A 19,752-nucleotide genomic window follows, 5' to 3' on the forward strand; every position below is an offset into this window, starting at 1 on the left:
ATGGAGAGGAGTTAGAAATGAGAAGAGAGTAGTGATCTAGGGCTTTAGCTTAGTGGTCGTGTCCTACAGTCAGCGTGTGCTCTGATACCATCTTGTAGCAACCAGACCTCAAACAATCTGATCTCTGTGCATCAGTGTCATCCCTGGATCGGTAATGCTGACACGCACAGTACTTTGAAGGATTTATAACAGAGTAGCAATCACACACTTATTACAACGAATGTCTCAAACCAGAACTTATTACAATATATATGGCTTAAGGCCATCTAATACGATAACAACGGAAAGCTTGGAAGATAAAGTGAGTCCATCAACTCCAACGGCATCACTGAGTGAAAGACCACGACCTAAGGCTCCTTACTCGTCGTCTGAAAAGTCTGGAACATGATATGTTGCAGCCCGAAAATGGGTCAGCACATGGAATATGCTGGCAATGTAACACAAGAGAGTAATGAACATAATAAAGCTATCACTATATGCATATATGGCTAGTGGAGGCTGTATGGTTAATATGTTTTGCGAAAAGCCAATTTTTCCCTACAACAAAGGAATAAACTTTTATTTAACTATCATGGTGATTGTTAAACATTGAGAAGGTTCACCCAATTCAATCCCAATTAAGCACCACCATTAAACCCAATCAAATTATATTAAGAGTGATGAGATCAACATGATAATCCAAGAAACTAGATACTCAAGACGTCCATAACCTGGGACACGGCTAAGCATGATTAGTTTGTACACTCTGCAGAGGTTTGTGCACTTTTCCCCACAAGACTTGATCTCCTCCGTTTGATTTCTCGCACTACATGATGTTTGAGAAACGGATGACCGAGACACAGTCTTTCCGAAGAGGTCCCTTTAACCGATAGATAGGCCTGTACACCGACAATCCCCTACATCTACTAGCCCATCATGGAAAAGTTTCCCACGATTTACTCAACTATGCCAGAGCCCATATTGGCATGTGGCTGCACACGGAAGTTTCTAGCATGAATAATCTTATGATCCCTTTGAGCCTGGGTGGCAGTCCATAGGAGAATCACACGGTACCCCGAGATTTCCAAAAATACAGGCAATCACTGGAATTCCCCAGGTGCCTCAATCCACCCAGATGTGTATTAAAGTTGCCACCTTAAGTTAATCATTAATTAACAATCTCACATCTGTCATGAGTACACTCAAACCCAATCCACGTCTACCGGCATAGCATAGCAGTATAAGCAACGTAGAAGTAACTCCCAAGGTTTGATAATAAACAGGTGAATAGGTACTACCTCATCTACTTCCCAAACCCACAATTTAAATCAGATCCTAACCATGCAATTGTTTGAGGATTGATCTAATGCAATAAAACTGGGTATGAAAGAGGTATGATCAAAGTGTTACTTGCCTTGCTGATGATCCGCGAAACCTAGAGACTGGTAGTAGCACGCTTCACACTCCGGGTACTCTATCGCAAACAAACAAGCATACAATAAGCAATCAAGCAAGGGCACGGGTAAAACTCAAGTAAGAGATATAACCAGAAAGTTCAACTTAAGAACTCCGGTTTGCAAAAAGAATCAAATCAAACGAAGCAACGAAACTCAAACGGCGAAAGAAACAAGCTTCGTTACCTAATCTAGACTAAAGTCAAATTTTACATTAGCAAAATCTTGTTCAAGTTGATTAAATAGAAAGAGGGCTTCGAGACGAAACTCTAGGCGCTTGAATCGCCTGATTCCGATAAACGAGCGAAAAGTTACGCTAGAACGAAAATCGGATCAGAAATCGCGATCGAAAATAATTGCGGAAAATCCGAGAAAAAGAAAACTGACGAACAGGCTAACGAACGAACGTTCGCTGTCTACAGCTAAATGGTGAAAACCGTTCGTGAAAACGAATGTACGAACGGGCGTTCGCTAAATAACTAAACCAAAAAAAACCGAACCGGATCTAAAAAACGGATCTAGGTTTTCTAAAAAAACGAACGGTTTCTTCGCGAAAACGGAGGCGGCGGCTACCTCTGGCAGATCCGGCGAGACGGCGGCGGCTCCGGTGCGGCGGCGCGGGGCGGCAGCGGGCGGCGTCGGCGGCGCGGGCGCGGCGCAGGCGGCGGCGGCGGCGGGCTGGCGCGGGCGGCTTGGGGCGGCGGGGTCGGCGGCGGCGCTAGGGTTTCGGGGGGCTGGGCTGCGGCTGCGGCTCGGGCCTCCCGGCTCTTAAAGGCCGGCCGGGCACAGTGTCCGGGTCGGACACGGCCCGTTAAGTCGGTTGGCGTTTTTTTAAATAATTTCGACGTACATAAAAAGATAGAAAAGAAATACTAAATGGACTCCAAAAATCCCGAAATAAATTTTCCCCATCCTCTAAAAATAGGCCGGACAAGGTGAATATTTATTTGGGCCTAAATTGCAATTTTTAAAAACGCATATTTTTCCTAATTCAAATAAAATAGCGATAAAACTCCGAATAAAAATCTTATTTGATTTTAATATTAAATCTGCGATATTTCTTTATTTTGAGGAAGTCATTTTATCCTCTCTCTTTTATTTTTATAAAAGAAATATTCAAAGAGAAAAATAATTAAAATCAAACAATCCTCTTTTCAAAATTCGAGAAAAACTCGAATATGAAAATAACCAAATCCCCAACTCTCTCCGCGGGTCCTGGAGTTGAGTAGAATTTCTAGGATCAAACCAAAATGCAACAAAATATGATATGCAATCATGATCTATTGTATAACATTCCAAATTGAAAATTTGGGATGTTACAGGTCGTTTGAGAGAGACCATCTTCATCCTACACCTCTCACGGATTGATAAACCTTAGGTCATCCACTTGAAGGAAAATTGCTACTGTCCTACAAAACTCTGCGCTTGGAGGCCCAACACGTGTCTACAAGAATAAAGTTGCGTAGTAGACATCAATCTCCAATAAAATTTTCTACATAAACTCTTCCTTATGTGATGTCATTACTTACCATAAGATTAGCATATGATCTTTTTCATTTATTTCCTTTCTTTTTATTGAACATGAAAGTAAAGAAAACAAAACTCAAACTAAACTTTATTATATATATCGCACACGATGACAAGGATATATCACTAAGCAAACTCTCAAAAAGAAAGGGTCGAACTAAACTTTTATTCATCTAAAGCAAAAGATAACTATGGATCGAACTAAGATAAGTAAATGCAAAAGATAGTGGAGGTGATATGATACCGGGGCACCTCCCCCAAGCTTGGCACAAGCCAAGGGGAGTGCCCATACCCGATACTCAAGTTTCTTTTGGTGATGAAGAAGGAGGTGGTGGTGATGAAGTTGTGATCTTATCCTCGGGTTTCCATGGCAGAGGCTCACCATCATAAGAGGAGGAGTGGGTCTCAAGGGTCTTGCAACTGGCAGCCAAACTCATACCTTTAAACCTCGCCTCATATTCAAAGACTTGGTTTTGGAGATCGTAGATCTAGCTTTGGAGGAAGTTGATTTGCTCGTTGAAGGTGAAGACGATGTCCTTCATGGACTTGCCATCCACCTTGAGATCACGGGTGTAATCCGAAATCATGAGTGATTGGCATTAAGTCCACGTTCCACCATGTCCTTGCACCAGAAGACTTCCTGCTCCATAGCTTCACGCCTGGCCTCCACGGTTCCCGTCCCTTTGGGACCTTGCACATCGCGGATGCAGAGCAGCCCCTCATGCATCTGGATAGCCTGAGGGTGCTGCATCACCTCCCACAAATATGGGTTGATGACGTTCTCGAAGAACTTGTCCTTGGAGGAGCTTGAAGCGGCCATGGTGGATGGATCAGTCAGAAAACAACAAGGAAAAGAAAACAGGAGATTTCTCCGCGATACAGTGGTCTATAGGTTTAGGGGGTACATAAAGATTTTTTATCTTGGGAAACAAGCAAACAGAAGATAAACGGAGTCCGGAAAGTACCCGAGGTGGGCACAACCCACCTGGGCGCGCTTGGCAAGCCGCAGGCACGTCCTGGTGTCTTGTGCCCACCAGGGTGACCTTCCTGGTAGTTTCTTATTTTCATAATTTTTAATATTCCAAAACTGACAAAAAATATTTTTGCGGATTTTTTGGAGTCCGTTTACTTACCGTATCACGTACCTCCTCTTTTTCACGATTCTGGAGTGTCCCGGAAGGTTTCCTTTATGTGTTCTTCCGGTGTCATAGTTTGGATAATATTGCTTTCAACATTAATGGGCGTACGTGCGATATAATGTTTTATTCTTTGCCCATTAACAACCTTCGGGTTAGTACCCTCGGCATTATTCATTTTAATGGCTCCAGATCGATAAACCTCCTCGATAACATAGGGTCCTTCCCATTTGGAGATAAGTTTTCCTGCAAAGAATCTGAAACGAGAGTTGTACAAAAGAACATATTCTCCAACTTTGAACTCACGCTTTTGGATTCTTTTATCATGCCATCTTTTAACTTTTTCTTTAAATAGCTTGGCATTTTAATAAGCTTGGATTCTCCATTCATCTAGTGAGCTAATATCAAATAACCTCTTTTCACCGGCAAGTTTGAAATCATAGTTGAGTTCTTTAATTGCCCAATATGCTTTATGTTATAACTCCAGAGGCAAATGACAAGCTTTTCCATAAACCATTTTATAAGGAGACATACCCATAGGATTTTTATATGCTGTTCTATAAGCCCAAAGTGCATCATCTAATTTCTTAGACCAATTCTTCCGGGACCTATGGACAGTCTTTTGTAAAATTAATTTTATTTCTCTATTGCTAAGTTCAACTTGACCACTAGACTGAGGATGATTAGGTGATGCAATTCTATGGTTAACATCATACTTAGCAAGCATTTTACGGAAAGCACCATGAATAAAGTGTGAACCACCATCAGTCATTAAATATCAAGGGACTGTAAACCTTGGGAAAATAACTTCCTTAAGCATTTTAATAGAGGTGTTGTGATCAGCACTACTAGTTGGAATAGCTTCTACCCACTTAGTAACATAAGAAACAACAACCAAAATATGTGTATACCCATTAGAGGAAAGAAAAGGTCCCATATAATCAAAACCCCAAACATCAAATGGTTCAACAGCAAGAGAATAATTCATAGGCATTCCCCGACGCTTACTAATATTACCAATGCTTTTACATTCATCACAAGATAAAACAAACTTACGGGCATCCTTGAAGAGAGTAGGCCAATAAAATCCAGATTGCAATAGCTTGTGAGCAGTTCTGTCTCCCGCATGATGCCCTCCATAAGCTTTGGACTGAGGTTTTTGTAGGATTTGTCCCTGTTCATGCTCAGGTACACAACGTCTAATAATACCATCTACTCCTTCTTTATAATGATGTGGGTCATCCCAAAAGTAATGTCATTAATCATAGAAGAAATTTTCTTTTGTTGGTATGTGAAGCTAGGTGGTATATATTTAGCAACAATGTAATTAGCATAGTCAGCATACCAAGGAGTGTTATGAGAAACATTTATTGCAGATTGCTCATCAGGAAAACTATCATTAACAGGTTGTGGGTCATCAAGAATATTTTCAAGCCTAGACAAGTTATCAGCCATGGGGTTCTCAGCTCCCTTTCTTTTAGTGATATGTAAGTCAAATTATTGCAGCAAGAGAACCCACCTAATGAGTCTAGGTTTAGCATCTTTCTTTTCCATAATATATTTTACAGCAGCATGGTTAGTGTGAACAATTACTTTAGAATCAACAATGTAAGATCTGAATTTATCACAATCAAAAACAACTGCTAAAAATTCTTTTTTAGTAGTAGCATAATTTCGTTGAGCAGTGTGTAGAGTTTTACTAGCATAATGGATAACATTTAACTTTTTATCAACTCTTTGTCCTAGAACAGCACCAACAGCATAATCACTATCATCACACATAATTTCAATAGGCAAGTTCCAATGAGGTGGTTGAACAATAGGTGCAGAAATTAAGGCTTTCTTAAGTGTTTCAAAGGCTTCTACACAATCATTATCAAAAACAAATGGAACATCCTTTTGTAAAAGATTTGTAAGAGGCCTAGAAATTTTAGAGAAATCTTTGATAAACCTCCTATAGAAACCAGCATGAGCGAGGAAACTACGAATAACTTTGATATCTTTAGGACATGGAATTTTCCCAATTGCATAAACTTTAGCTTTATCCACCTCAATACCTCGTTCAGAAATTTTATGTCCCAAGACAATACGTTCATTAACCATAAAGTGGCACTTCTCCCAATTCAAGACAAGATTAGTCTGCTCACATCTCTACAAAACTCGATCAAGGTTGCTTAATCAATCAGCAAAAGAAGTTCCGTAAACGGAAAAATCATCCATGAAAACCTCAACAATCTTTTTACAAAAAATCAGATAATAGAGCAGTCATACATCTTTGAAAGGTAGCAGGTGCATTGCATAAACCAAAAGGCATGCGTCTATAAGCATAAGTTCCAAAAGGACAATTAAAGGTGGTTTTCTCTTGATCAGGTTGTGAAACAGGTATTTGAGAAAAACCAGAATATCCATCAAGGAAACAAAAGTGTGTGTGCTTTGATAATCTTTCTATCATTTTATCAATAAAAGGCAGAGGGTAATGATCTTTTATAGTAGCTTTATTTAATTTTCTAAAATCAATTACCATTCTACAACCAGTGACAATTCTTTGTGGAATAAGTTCATTCTTATCATTAGGAACAACAGTAATACCTCCCTTCTCAGGAACACAACGAACAGGACTTACCCATCTACTATCAGCTATAGGATAAATTATACCTGCTTCAAGAAGCTTCAGTATTTCAGTTCTTACCACTTCTTTCATCTTAGGATTCAAACGTTGTTGGTGATCAACAACGGGTTTAGCATTAGGTTCCATATTAATTTTGTGCTGACAGAGAGTGGGACTAATGCCCTTTAAATCATCAAGAGTATATCCAATAGTAGCTCGGTGCTTCTTCAGAACCTTCAATAATCTTTCTTCTACATATTCTGATGTTAGCACTAATAATAACAGGATATATCTTTTCTCATCGAGATAAGCATATTTCAAAGTGTCTGGCAATTGTTTTAATTCAAGCATAGGATCACCTTTACGTGGAGGAGGACCTCCTAGAGTTTCAATATGCAAATTGTGTTTAAGCAGAGGACGTTGTTCAAAGAAAAGTTTATCTATTTCATTTCTTTCATGCATATGCATATCATTTTCATGGTCTAGCAAATATTGTTCTAGTGGATTAGTAGGAGGCACGGCAATGGAAGCAAGACCAATTATTTCATCCTTACTAGGCAATTCTTTCTTGTGATGCTTTACTAAACTTAGAAAAATTAAACTCATGAGACTCAACACCAAAACTTACACCGACGGTTTGTTTCTAGCAATCTATTTTAGCGGTGTTGAAGAAAGGCCTACCAAAGATAATGGGACAAAAGTCATCTTGTGGGGAACCAAGAACAAGAAATTCAGTATGATACTTTATTTTCTCACACAAGACCTCAACATCTCTAACAATCCCAAGTGGTGTGATGGTGTCTCTATTAGCAAGTTTAATAGTAACATCTATGTCTTCTATTTTAGCAAGTGTTATATCATTCATAATTTCTTGATATAAGGTAAAAGGAATAGCACTCACGCTAGCACCTATGTCACATAAGCCATGATAACAGTAATCTCCTATTTTGACTTAGACAACAGGCATGCCAACAATGGGTCTATGTTTATCTTTTTCATCGGGTTTGGCAATTTTAGTGGCTTCATCACAGAAGTAAATAACAAGCCCATCTATATTTTCTACCAAGAGATCTTTAACCATAGCAACACTAGGTTCAACCTTGATTTGTTCAGCTGGTTTAGGTGTTCTAATATAGCTTTTATTGACCACAGTTGAAACTTTAGCATGTTCCTTTATCCTAACAGGGAAAGGTGGTTTTTCAATATAAGCAGTAGGAACAACTGGATCAACATTATAGATATAGTTTCATCTCTAGCTATTACCGGTTCTTTAACTTCTTCTTTAATAGGTGGGTGATATTTAAACCACTTCTAACCATAACATTATGATTAACCCCCTCGCAAGCATCCGCAACTACGAGAAAAGTATTAAGAATAAATTCTAACCATAACATTAAACTTTTGGATCCAAATCAGTCCCTTACGGAATAGCGCATAAACTAGGGTCTAAGCTTCTGTCACTCTCGCAACCTATCATCTAATAACTACTCCACAATGCATCCCCTTAGGCCCAAATATGGTGAAGTGTCATGTAGTCTATGTTCACATGACACCACTAAGGGAATCGCAACATACATACCATCAAAATATCAAACACATATCAAGTTCACATGATTACTTGCAACAAGATTCCTCCCGTGACCTCAAGAACAAAAGTAAGTACTCACAAATGATAATCATGCTAAAGATCAAAGGGGTATTAAATAGCATAATTGATCTGAACATATAATCTTCCACCAAATAAACCATATAGTAATCAACTACAAGATGTAATCAACACTACTAGTCACCCACAAGTACAGTTCTATAGTTCCGGTACAAAGATTGAACACAAGAGATGAACTAGGGTTTGAGAGGAGATGGTGCTATTGAAAGTGTTGATGGAGATTGCCCTCCCCAAGATGGGAGAGTTGTTGGTGATGATGATGACGATGATTTCCCCCTCCGGGAGGGAAGTTCCCCCGGCGGAATCGCTCCGCCGGAGGGCAAAATTGCTCCTGCCCAAGTTTTGCCTCGAGATGGCGGCGCTTCATCCTGAAAGTCCTCTCCTTATTTTTTCTGGGTCAAAATGACTTATATACCAGAAGAGGGGCACCGGAGGTGGGCCGAGCAGGGCACAACCCACCAGGGCGCGCCTGGGCTCCCTGGCGCGCCCAGGTGGGTTGTGTGATGAGGACATCAATACCATTGTTACACCCACAGCCCCTGCTGCTATACATACTAGACCAATTACTAGAGCTCACGCACGCCAATTAAGTTATCAGGTACTTTCGTTTCTTGGTAATGATTCTAATGTCCATGAGAATATGATGCTACCTAAATTGGATACATTTGTTTTGCTTACAAATGAAGGGCCTGGCATGGATAAGAGGGATGAACAGTGGAGCAAGACCAAGCATGGAGATGATGGCATGCGCAAGGGGAACAAGAACGGAGGTACAAGTGATGATTTCAGGACTTTGAAGCCACCATAAGGAGTGCATGAAGCCTTGGACGAAATATACAAGATGCCACTTCATAAATTTCATCCAGAGGCTATTCTAGGTGCTGCATCACCTTATTATTGGGCCAGGCCCATGTAATTTCGAAATACTTAAGTATAGGCTGTTTTTAGAGTCCGTATGTGTGGGGAAACAAGAGTTAGGGTTGGTTTCGGACACATCCTCCAAGTGCCATGAAATCCCCCCCTCTTCCTCCATATATACAGCCCTTAGGGCATCGTTTAGACTTCGGGTTTTGTTTAGATTAAAAGTTCACCATAGATGCAACTTCGCGTACTTTGTTTGTGTTCAATGGCCAGACCAAGACGTCACAGAACCCCACCTTGATCAATAAAGATTTCATCTTATATTCGCAATATCCAGATTGCAATCTTAGTTTCTTGCATGTTCTTCGTTTGCTTGCAGGAAATAGACCTTCGTGGTCAGGTTGATCGTGCTCCGGCGTGGTCAATAACCTCTCGGAGTTGGTTTAGGGATTGCTAAGGCGCGACGTTCTCGCACGTTCGTAGTCGGGTCGTCAAAGTCGACTTCCACCAAAGCGATATCCATCATCTCATTGAAAGACGGGACACCTTTGCCTCTATCAAATGGTATCAGATTTCTAGGTTGCTCGGTAAGATTTTACAGTTTTTCGTAGTTTAGATTGAGTCTGTTCTTCATACCTATAGTCCACGAAAAAGCCAAAAAAAATTTAGGGTTAGTTCATCCTATCTGAACCAATCTGAGCCTTTGCATAATCTTTTCTGTATTTGCTTTGTTGAATTTGCGGTTGCATTGTCGTGTCAAGTTGCTGGTCTTAGCGCCTAGTCCTTTAGATTTTTGAGTTCTGTTCACTGGTTGTCACGTCGCCGATGCCATATATCACCACCGCATCATCATCATCATCGCTGCTGCCATATACCACCACCGCACCAACTTCATCGCCGCTGCCATATACCACCACTACATATTCACCGCCAATCCGAGTCCATATACGCCACCACATAGCCGCCGCCATCACGCCAATCCGAGTCCACCTGCAACATATATCCGCCACCAGTCTGAGTTCCACCAGATTCATCTCTGCCACCAGTCCGAGTTCCACCAGATTCATCTCCGCCACTAGTCCGAGTCCAGTATTTTGTTACTCTATTTTGGATTTCCAGATCACACCATACTTCGAGTCATGACAGAGTAGGACTCCCGAACTTTCGTGCTACCTGCAGTAGAAAAATAGTTCCAGTTTAAAAAAAACTAAGTCTGGAAAATTCTGGCTAGGCGGTTTTTAGACCTTTTGTAGACTTTTTCGAAATAAAATTGTTGCGGAAAAAAAAGAGAAAAAAAATTCAGAGTGTGCTCCTCCCTTGTTTACGTGCAGCGCCGTGATTTTGTTAGTGTTCTAGGCTCGCGTCTCTAGCATGGTTTAGCCTAGGACCAGCACAGTACCGTCGTTGAGCTTTATTCAACTTTGCATCTCTGAATTGATTATTGCTGACCCTTTTTGCTACCATATTATAAGCCTTCCCAGCTCCACATACATCTACATCGTGCGTTTGACTCTCCCTAGTAATCGCTCTATCCAAGCTTTGAGAGATTTGACTACAACGGTTGCCGATCACCACCTGCTGCTTGGTAAGAACTAGTAAGAAATTGAGATTTGTTTGACGGATTTGTGACACCCCACCACCACCACTTTCTAGTAGTTTGTAGGATCATATTCTTGTGTGTTTCTATTGCTGCTAACCATGGCAGTTTCACAAGCCGACGAGACAGACTGGGAGAACATGACGAACAAAGAGTTACATGATAAGTTTCAGCAAATGATGAGTGGACAGGTGGAAGCTGTGTTGAACAGATTTGAAGAGGCCATGGAGAAGATAGATGACTTTGAGAAGGCGTTCGAAACAAAGCTCGATAACAAGTTTAATGAATTGCTCGTGCGTCTTCCACAACCCCCGCCCGCTGCACCTGTCGCACCCCTACAACAACAACAACATCGCCTTCCAAATCAAATGGGACGAGCACAGCGCGTTCCCCTTGAGCCTGGTCAAACTTCTGGTGCCGCTGTACCTACTGTTACTGGTTCTGTAGTTCATGCTGCTGCCGCTGAGGAGGACGATTATGCCGGCGATTACAAGGATGAGGTTGATCAAAATCAGAACTACGTGCAACCATCAGCACCAGGTCGTCCACATGCAAATAATCGCAATGGTAGGGCTGCATTACCAGCTCAGGTACGAGATCATGACTATCTTCCTAAACTGAAATTGAATATTCCACCATTTGAGGGTAGGTATGTTCCTGATATATATCTTACTTGGGAGTTAGAAACTGAACAACGTTTTACATGTTTACAATATCCCGAGGAGAGACGTGTTGCTGCTGCTGTTTGTGCTTTCACTAGTTTTGCATGTGTATGGTGGTCTGAACATTGTAGATTATATCCTATTCCAGCTACTTGGGCTTCTTTGAAAACTCCTATGTGTACTCGTTGGGTTCCACCATATTATCAACGTGAATTACTTCAAAAATTGCAGCGCTTAAGACAAGGAAAAATTATGTAGAAGAATATTATCAGGAATTACAAACTGGCATTATTAGATGTGGTATTGTTGAGGAGAATGAAGCTATGCTTGCACAGTTTTATGAGGTGGATTAAATAGAGAGATTTAGACCATTCTAGAGTATAAGGAATATAATAATATCACTCGTTTATTCCATCTTGCTTGTAAAGCTGAACGTGAAGTGCAGGATCGACAGGCATTGGCATGGACAACTTTTCTGCAGGACGGCCTTCATCATGGCCACCGCGTGCATCTTCTGCTTCCACACATTCTACTGCACCGACACCTCCATCAGCTGCTACCCCTAGCCGTGATACAAGGAAGCAGGCACAACCACCACTATTTGCCAAGAGCACACCTATCGGGCCTGCACAGAGTTGTTCTTCTTCCATGGCATCAACAGGGCACACAAGTGATATTATTTGTCGTCACTATAAGGGAATTGGTCATTATGCAAGAGAATCCAAAGCTCAGCGTGTGATGATTGCTACTGAGGATGGTGGGTATGAGTCAGCTAGTGACTATGATGAGGAGACTTAGGCTCTTATTACACGTGAAGAACACGGTGGAGATGATTCTGAACATGAGATGCAATACATGGCTCCTGAAGATGCTGACAGGTATGAATGTTTAGTTGCTCAACGTGTTTTGAGTGTGCAGGTCACACAAGCTGAGTAAAATCAGAGGCATAATTTGTTCCATACAAAGGGGGTTGTGAAGGAATGTTCTGTTCGCATCATCATAGATGGAGGGAGCTGTAACAACTTAGCTAGCATGGAGATGGTGGAGAAGCTATCTCTCACACTACAAAAAAAGACACATCCGTGACATTTTGGGCCGAACGAAATTTTTTTCTGTCATACTTATGACACTTCTACGACGATAATTGTGACAAAACCCGGTATCATCATAGATGTGGTGGGCTCCTACTTCTATGACAAAAAATCATGACAGAAAATGGGCTTTTCATCCTGGGCGGGCCGGAGACGCAGCTGCATGACATTCTTTGGGCCGTCCATGACAGAGAAAACCGTGGTAGAAGCGAGGGCTAGGAAAATATCGGGGTGTTCCCGGTTACGGTGGGTGGTTGGGGCCGAGCGATGAACGGAGGTTTGCGCGTTTCTCTCGTACACGCACGCGCGTGGGTGCGAGGCATTGGGCTCTAACTGAACCCGAGCGAGGCGTTCGCCTACTGAACCCGAGCGATTGCACTGCAGGCTACGCGTTACTAAACCCGAGCGATCGATCGATGGCTGTTAACTGAACCCAATCAGGCGATTCCTTCGCTACTGCTGCTAACTGAAGCCGATCGATGCTGCCTCTGGATGAACAGTGAGCGTTGCTGGGGGGTTTGGATGAACAGTTCCCGGTGGGGGTGGATGAACAAGACCCCGTGGTGTTGCCTCTAGATGAACAGGACCCCGATCGATCGAGCCGGTTGGGGCTGGATGAACAGGACCCCGTGGAGGGCTGGATGAACAGGACCACCCCGAGGGCTAGATGAATAGTAGATGATGGAGGGCTGGATGAACAGTAGCCCGTGGAGGGCGCTGGTTGAACAGTAGCCCGTGGAGTAGCGCGCGGTGGAGGCTGGATGAACAGGAGCCCGTGGATGAACAGTCGCAGGTGGAGGTTGGAGGAGGTCGACGGTGGATGAACAGTAGCCCGTGGAGGCTGGAGGGGGTCGACGGTGGAGATGAACAGTATCCCGTGGAGTCCCGTTTTGCGGTACGCCACACCCCTCCCGATGAACAGGACCCCCGTTTCGACCGTAGCGCTCCAACACAAGTCCGTTTCCTCTGTTTTGCGGTACGCCATACACCTCCCGATCAACAGGACCCCGTTTCGACCGTAGGAGGTCCGTTTCCTCCGTTTTGCGGTATGCCAGACCCCTCCCGATGAATAGGATCCTGTTTCGAACGTGGCCGGTCGAACACAAGGCCGTTTCCTCCGTTGTGCGGTACGCCAGGCCTCGTTTCCATCAGCTGTTCCGTCCAAGCCGGTTGGCCTCCACGCGTTCCGTTGCCTCCCGATGAACACGACGCATTCCGTTGCCTCCCCATGAACACGACGACGACGCAGTTTCTCCGTTCTGACCCAGCCATGTACACGAGCCCTGGCCATACGTACGCGCGAGTAGGCGTTTGAGACCCCGCCCGTATGTACGTACGTGGCCGTATTTACTTTCTTGCACCCTAGCCGCTGTACGTACGTGTACATGCTATGTGCGCGCCTCTACTACGACATGTGTGCGCCTCTACATTGACCAGTATGTACGTACACATTCGTGACCAGAATGACAACGCTACGTACGCTTTGACCAGGTGGGTCCCGACTGTCAGGCACTTCCTTGCGTGCGAAAATGTAGTTGGTGGGTCCCAGCAGTCAGGGGGTGAATCATTTTTTTTGCCCGGACGCACTTCCTTACGTGCGAAGATGTAGCTGGTAGGTCCCAGCAGTCATGGGGGAAATGTTTTTTTCGCGAAATACGGTTGCCCGTCCGGTGGGTCCCTGCTGTCAGGCAGAGGAATCATTATTTTCCGCGTAATAAGGAGGCACTTCCTTACTGCGGCCGTGGACCCAGCTGTCAGCCTCTCCACGTACAGTCCATGTCCGATGGAAGCCGTTCCTTGACCACGTTGACCACGCCACGCCGAGAGCACCAGGGCGGTGAACGATGGCGAGGCCTAGGAAGGGGACGACGCGGAGCCGGGGAAGACACGGCAGTGGATGCCCACGCGTAGAGGAGTATGAGGGTTCACTGGTTCGCTACGGTGTGAGGCTACCGTCGCCGCAGAATAACAGGGGGTGTGGGTGAGTAGAGGGATGGCCTGGCCAGCGGTGGGAGTAGTAGAGGGCGGTGAGGCCTCCGCGGCATCGCAGCCGGCCACGGGAGGTAGGAGCACGAGGCACGACCGACACTAGTTTGGGTGGCTGGAGCAAGAAGACCAGAGGTTGAAGAAGCACTATGGCCGTTGGATGGACATCGTACGGTCACTGGAGCTAGAATCGTTCATATTGACCAAGTTGACAAAGCCCTCCGTCCCCGTCAACTTAGTTGGCCCACAAGTCAGCCTCCCACTATTGTGGGTCCCAGCTAGTAGGGGGTATTCATTTTTTTGTGCGTAATAAGGAGGCACTTCCTTGCGTGCGAAGATATAGCTGGTGGGTCCGACCTGTCAGCGGTGGGAACGTTTTTTTCGCGAAATACAGAGACCCTTTCGGTGGGTCCCAGCTATCAGGTGGAGGAATCATTATTTTGCGCGTAATAAGGAGGCATTTCCTTGTGTGCGGCCATGGACCCAGCTGTCAGCCTCTCCACGCACAGTCTACTTCCGATGGTGTCGTTCGTTGACCACGTTGACCACTCCGTGCCGAGCGCATCCAAGGTGGTGGACGACGGCGAGGCCCTGGACAGGAACGAGCCGGAGATGGGAAGACGCGGGAGTAGAGTCGCAGGCGGAGAGGTGTACGAGGGTTAACTGGTTCTGGTACGATTAGGTTCAGCAGTCGGTGGAGAAGAAAAGGAGGTGTGGAGGGGTGGAGGGATGGCCTGGCCAACGGTGGAGTAGCACTTCACAGCGAAGCGTGCTAAGCAGAGCTGCTAGCAGAAGGAGGCGGGAGCAGGTGGTCCCGGCGGTGCTGGAGGAAGAAGATGAGAGATTGAAGATGGATGCCGGTAGTTGGATGTAAATCCAACGGCTAACGATGTCAGAATCATTTGTTGAGTAAGTTGACAACGACTTGCGTTGGCTTCGACCTATTGTCCCACATTTCAGCCTCCAAAAATGTGGCACGTATTCAACCCATTTTTTCCAGAATTTACAGTCTTTTTTTGCGGGGTAGAATTTATAGTTAATTTGATCTTTTTTTGAATTACAGTCCATTAGCTGGGCTGGGTGAACAAATAATGTAGCGTCCATGCGGCCCATTTATGTTTTTCCTAAAAAATTACAGGCCATTTGCACTTTCTCGAAATACACGATTTTGCTGGGCTGATTCTAATTATAATGTAGCGGTGGGCGCAGCAATGTTATCAAAAAATAAACAGGGGCTGAGCATTTTGTTATATATATATATATATTTAAGTAATAAGTGATTTATTATTACATTGGTCCTTAAATCACCAAGCTTTTTTACACAATCACCAGGATTTTCGTTGCCAAAAAAATCCAGGATTTTATTGTTAAGAAATTATTTTTATAAGTTAATAAGACGTGGGATATTGTTTTCTTACATATGTAAGTATCTGTTAAATATATGATGACAATAACAATAATATATAATAACATATAAAATAATTTAAATATATATAATATAGTTAGAAGGGAAACATAAGTTGGACCAGGCGTTCCTATTCTTATATAGAAAAATAGTACATACCTCTGCGTTTTCTTTAAAAAAATACATAAATTGGGCTGACGATGTTTCAGGAAAAATAAAACCTCGGATGGGAGGTCCATAGGCCAGTCGATACATGACGGCCCTCAAGAAAATACAAACAGGCCTATGGACCTCCCATCCGAGGTCGTGGGCTGCGCATGTTAAAAAAGAAAGCCTAGACAAGGCAGCCCAAAACCCAGCTGATACTTGCTGCCCCAGTGATAATAAATGATACCTGCCAGCTCCCCGGCTTCGTTGTGAATTTATCTCCTATAGTAACCACGTTGAAGCACCTAAAAATGTAACTATGTTGACAAACCCATGGGCCCCAACGTTAGTATAGCATTAGGAGGAAGTATTTTTCCGATGAGGCACTTGCTTGCGTACGGCCATAGACCTGGTGGGTCCCGACTGTCCGCCTCTCCACGTACTGTCCTCTCCAGATTCCTCTCGTTTGTTCAGCATGTTCACAACGGCAGACAGCGGCGTCGCGGCGAGCGCACAAAGGCGCAGGAGGAGATCCGACCACCTGAGGAAGTGCCTTATTAGTAACGAAACAACTGAACTAGCCTAGTGGCCGAGTGACACTACCCGACAGCTGTTCTGCTCGGGTTCGATTCCACCTGTGCAGAGAAAATATCTCCAATTTTTTTGCCTCTGCCTTTATTGACATGTGGGTCCCAATTGTCATCTACGCACACCACGTCCAACACTTGCCAAAACTTCATCCCTCGTTTTCTCTGTTTTTCGCACACTTGACATTGTGTTGGCATTTTGAAAATAGCATATCTTCTTGTTATGAATGTTCTAATGACTTTGATCATTATTTGGAAACTTCATAAAAATGGACACGAACTCAGAAAAATGCAAAAAAGATATCAGGATGTTCAGGAAACATCACCTACATTTGCATGTATTTTTTATTCATAAAAAAATATTGTTTATACCTTTTTATTTTTAATAATGTTAATAACAGTAATTACCTCGGGTAGTTTAAAGGGTGCTTTTGTCCTAAATGCAAATGATATGCACATGATGGTAATGTTTGTCTGAACATTTTGATATCTTATTTGCATTTTTCCGAGTTCATATGAATTAGTTATGAATTTTCAAAGTTTTGGTCAAACGGTCAAAGGCATTCGAGGGACCTCGATGGAAAAAGTAAGGGCAAAACCGAGCAAGCTCGAAAAGTAAGGGCAAAACCCGTGGGTAGGAACCAACTAGGGGCAAAAATGCAATTTTCCCATGCAAAAATGCCATGTAAAGCGGGCTTATAGCCCACTATTGTACTCCCTCCGTTCCAAAATAGATGACCCAACATTGTACTAACTTAAAGTTAAGTTAGTACAAAGTTGAGTCATCTATTTTGGAACGGATGGAGTACTTACTTACTCCTACAGGTGCTAAGCTTGCCACATAGGCATAAAGTCTGATGTGGCAAGTTAATTAAGAAGAGAGAGACTAGTTTGGTGACCCAAGGAAGAAACGGTGCTAAGCGCGTGTACCTAGGTGAAAAGACAATTTTGAGTCTATAGTTAATTAAATGAAGCAAACTTAGCAACAAAAAACTAAGCACCTATGCATTGGGGACTTGATTTCTAAGCCATTTAATGCCCTTAGCACCTCATCTAAGAACCATTTCATTGAAAGAGGTCACTCCTTGGCAAATGCAATAAATACTACGAAGAAAGAGATAGAGAGAAGTAAAAAAATACTCTTATAGCCAACCTTATAGCTAACCTTATTGTAGTACGAGTGACTAAGTGATGACTATGTATGACATGCCAACATCAGATAGCCTAATGCACCGTGTTAAATCTCCAAGGGCGCAACCATGCGATCCAGGCGACGGTCGTGGTAGGCGGCGCGACCATTGTACGGGCAGCTGGCAGCCCTTGGATCTGAGATCGAATGGTCGCATGCTAAGTTGCTGAAAACTTGCAGAATAACCCTCCAGGATAGGATATTCACCCATAGGTCTACCATGCAACCGTTCGATCTCAGATCCAAGGGCTCTCGGAAGCCCGTATCATGGGAGAATGGAAAGCTTCGTATCACCTGTAATTTTCCCGACAGTTGACATGACATCGAAAGCCATTCAATTGGGCATCGAGTAGACATGACATCTAATTGGGCCCCCATAGCACTGCGCATGAATCCATTTATTCAGCAGGCAAGCCACTACCCTGCCGTTCGCACGCCCCACTCAGCATTTTTACAATAAAAAACCACTGGCAATTCGCTCCTACTCGTCCCCGGACGTCCTTTAACATTATGGCAGTTCGCTCCTAGTCGTCCCGTCCTTTCACATTACGGCAGTTCCACTAATCCTAACCCTCCTCCCAAATTCATGGCGTCCCAAATCTCCATGATCGGTGGTGAGTACAAGGTTAGAACCATCACCGGCGATGAGTTCGACGTCATCTACACCCGTTCTTTCGCGACGGTGAAAGGATGCCTTGCTCGCTTCAGTCGCATGTTCGAAAACTCAAATGATGAGTGGGTCACTCGGCAAGATGTTGAGTACACCACAGTCCTGGGACAAGAGAAGGATCTAAAGGAGGAAGAGAAGAAGAATCCTGCCGTGATCCAGGTTTGCGTCCATGACTTATGCTTGGTTTACCACATATGCCATGCCGACGTTGAGTGCGAGGAATTTAAGAACTTCCTTAAGGGCGGCCTAGTCAAATTCATTACTGTAGACTTTACGAATAACAAAAGAGTCCTGGGTCGGATAGGCCTCGTTGTAGGCAACCCCTTCGACCTCCAGAAGAATCGGCTGCTGCCCTCCCGTGGTCAGCCTTCAATGCTGACCCTGGCAGGAGCCATGGTTCATCCTTCGTACGGTAAACTAGAGAAACCTCCGTATATGTTTCATCATCATGCATGGCAGTGGAATGTACTAGATATAGACCACATCCACTACGCTGCAATCGATGGCTACCTTTGTTTCAATATCTACAAGGGTTGGATGAAGAGCAAGAGCCAAGTGGGCGGTTCAAGCAAAGAAGTATCGGCCAAGAGGAAGAGGGACAAGGACGAAGTCGAGGACGTGGACGAGGACTCCGAGTAAGGTGGCAGTGTCGTTGCTCATGGTGGTTCTAATGCAGTGTCTACCGGATTAGTTGCATAGTTTAATTTCAGGTGTGCTTAGTTTAATTTGAGGGGTGTGTTGTGCTGAGCCCCCAGCAGAACTATGTTATGTTTCTTCTCGTTATATTTCATACATTTCATCTTTTAGTTGATATAGTACTACCGCTCGTTTCTTCACATTATATACATACAATATATATGGCCAACATCATATAGCCAGCGGTTTAGTTGTCAAAGAATTTCAGGGTGCTTAGTTTTGTCAAAGAATTCCAGGGTGCTTAGTTTTATTTGAGGGGTGTGTTGTGCTGGACACCATTAACTTATCATTGTGAGAATCGGCTTATTTTTGTCATGTAACATGGTCAACGGGTTTGACGTGTGTCGGGGTACAAAAATAGGGGCACGCTTTTGTACCCCTTTACCTGTGCACGGGCAGTCGGAGCCGCGCCCACGACCACACCAAGCAGAACAAGGGAGGTGAGCCAAGGTAAGACCGAAGCCCAAGACAATCAAAGCAACGCCAAGGCC

Source organism: Aegilops tauschii, chromosome 7 (assembly GCF_002575655.3).
Source record: "Aegilops tauschii subsp. strangulata cultivar AL8/78 chromosome 7, Aet v6.0, whole genome shotgun sequence".
Lineage (NCBI taxonomy): Eukaryota > Viridiplantae > Streptophyta > Magnoliopsida > Poales > Poaceae > Aegilops > Aegilops tauschii.